We start from the raw sequence: 2,815 nt of genomic DNA, 5'->3' as shown, positions 1-2,815 counted from the left end.
GAGAAATTGAAATAAAATGTTCTAGCTTACTCATATGAAATTGGCAAAGATTACAAAAAGAAAAATGATACATGAATGATTTCACTAAAATAGGCACTTTTATGCATTGTCAGTGGAGCTGTGAATTGGTATTGCTATTCTGAAAAGCAATTTGGAATTACACTTAAAAAGCAGCCAAACTTTGCATATCTTTTGACTCAGCAATACCTTCATTGGGCCTATACTCAAAAGTGATTTAAGAGAGCTTAAAAATAAAGTTCTCTATGCACAATAATTATTTAATGTAGCTCTCATTTTAAGAATAAAAGATTGTAAACTCAAGGGATAGCTGACAAATTAGTGTATAATGTAGTTCTAATGTTCTGTGAGAAAGGATGAAAAGAGGGTTTTAAATACATCTTGAAGAATTATATGATCTGATGCACAATGAAATAAGTACAACAAGGAGGACATTTTGTACCATGATAGAATTGTTAAGGGAAAAAAATCAAATTTAAAGCCTTAAGCATCCTTTTCAGTGTCATGATTAATCATAATTCTATAGTTTCAATGTTGAAGCATGGTTTTCTTTCTCTCCTGATGGAGATGAATATTAAAATTAATATTGTTGGAAACTGGAGGATTGGAATGCAGAAAGAGACATTCATTTTTGGAGATGGCTAATGTGAAAATTAATTGTTTATTATTATGATTACTATTATTATCATCATTATCATCTGTATTATTTTATGCTCATTGGGAAAAATTATTATGCTTTTTTCCTTCATTAATTCTTTATAGCATTAAATGAACCAGACAAGAGAGTTAGTGATAGACTAGTCAATAAGAAAAAAAAGGTATTATTCTTGAAAATAAGAGACAAGAGATTTTGTATACATTATTGATATCACTGTAAATGCAATACTAACTCCTTCAAAATAAGTGGCTATTTTATTTTTAATCTTTATTCCTAGTCTCTTACACAGTGCTTGGCATAGAGCACTTAATAAATCTTTTTTATTTTTAAATGGAGAGCATGGAAGACAAGAGGAGAACAGCAGGATTGGATTGCTAGTGAAAGACAGATAAACAGGACCACTTTGAAATATGTGTGTGTGTGTTTGTGTGTGTGTGTGTGTGTGTGTGTGTGTGTGTGCGCACGCGTGTGTGTTCATTTTTATCTTTAGAGACAAGCAAGCAGGTTAAGTGTGTATGCAATTATTTCTAATATTTATTTGTATATGTTCACTGTTTCACATGTAATTTTTATATTTTCTACATATTGAAATATCCATTTATTTTTGTATTAAGTTCAAAATAAAATATTTAAAATAAATATAAGCAGAATAAATATAAAAGTAAAAATATTTTTTTGGTCAAAATAATTAACTACAAGGCCGTTCATTAGCTACGACCTTAGTAAGTTTAATAGTAATGAAGGACACTAGCATCCATTTATTTATTTGTTTGTTTATTCATTTATTTGTTTGTTTGTTTATTTATTTGTTTGTTTGTTTGTTTGGAAGGGTCCAAGCAGTTTTATTTTCATCATTCTGTGGTGGTGTACAAAAACACTAGGAGAGCAAGTAAATAAAAGTGGGTTAGGAATATAATTGATACTTTTGTCTGCCAGTATTTTAGCTGACTTTCCCATGACAGCTTCTAGATGTTCTAGGTCCACGTGGTCTTTCTGCCTCAGCCTCCCTACAGACATTTGACAAAGCCTTTCAGGTCTTCCAGGAAGTTGATGTATTCCTGGTGTTGGAGGGCTGTGCTGAGCTCAATGAGTTCATCTGCAAATGTGTTTTCCACCCCTCGGTCAGCCGGGACGTCCATCAGGTGGTCGTACAGGGACCAGTCCAAGGAATCTGTGTTCAATGTGTAGTTGGTACACTTCCATTCAGATTCACTGGTGGGTTGAAAACTCACTTCCCAGATGGAGAAAATGTCACTCTTATCCTCTTCTTCCTGTCCAACCTCATCCTCTGGATAGTGGCAGTCCAAGACAAGGGCCTTCTTGGTATTGTCCTTCACAACTTCCACCACAAAAGTTTGGGGTTGACGTAAGTTGAGGCTCTTGCTGTTCTTGGGTTTTCTGTCCCTCTGGTGGCTCATCATCAAAGGTCGGCGGGATACTGTTGTTGATATTGAATGTGACTGTGATCCTCTCCCCAGATAGTCTCGGATTAGCTTGGCTTCTGTTCCTTGCACATCCAGTTCCCAATCTGCGGACATCTTGGGGAGAGATTTGTGTTTCTGGATTTTCCTCTCCTCTTTAATTTCATCTGTCAGAAATTCAGCAAAGACCTGGAGGCCCCCCTGCAAGTGCACGAACAGAGCCCGGGCGCGCTCCGGGGCGGCTGCAGCAGGCACGGACGCGCGGGGCCCGGCCCTGCCGGCCACTTCTCCCAGGAGGGGCTCCGAAGGCACGCGTGTCGGGAGGATGGTGGGGTGCAGGGCCCGGGCCTGGGGCGCAGCAGCAGCGGCAGCAGGACCATGACCGAGACACGCGCGGGGGACGGGGGGCAGAAGGGCGGCCGACACTAGCATTTATAATAGAAAAAATAACTTGTGCTCTCAAAGTCATTCTTAAAGCAATATTATTAAAGCAATGGAGTAGGTTGGGAAACAATTATTACAACTGGTGTTTCTGTCAAAGGACCCAATTCAATAGTATATAGAGAATTGAGTCAAATTTATTTGGGAAGGGGGTGGCGTAGTGGCATAGTGGATAAAGCACCGGCCTTGGAGTCAGGAGTACCTGGGTTCAAATCCTGTCTCAGACAATAATTACCTAGCTGTGTGGCCTTGGGCAAGCCACTTATTCCCATTTGCC

General features: G+C 38.7%; 1 pseudogene; it reads right to left on the bottom strand.

Moving 5' to 3' along the window:
- Window positions 1-1,683: 1,683 nt before the first annotated feature.
- On the bottom strand, window positions 1,684-2,477 carry LOC141498972 (complement component 1 Q subcomponent-binding protein, mitochondrial pseudogene; annotated as a pseudogene).
- Between the last annotated feature and the right edge of the window lie 338 nt (window positions 2,478-2,815).

The sequence above is a fragment of the Macrotis lagotis genome, chromosome X, assembly GCF_037893015.1.
Source record: "Macrotis lagotis isolate mMagLag1 chromosome X, bilby.v1.9.chrom.fasta, whole genome shotgun sequence".
In the NCBI taxonomy this organism is placed as follows: domain Eukaryota; kingdom Metazoa; phylum Chordata; class Mammalia; order Peramelemorphia; family Peramelidae; genus Macrotis; species Macrotis lagotis.
Note: the sequence above shows the minus strand (reverse complement) of the source record. Positions and strands in the feature narration are given on the sequence as shown.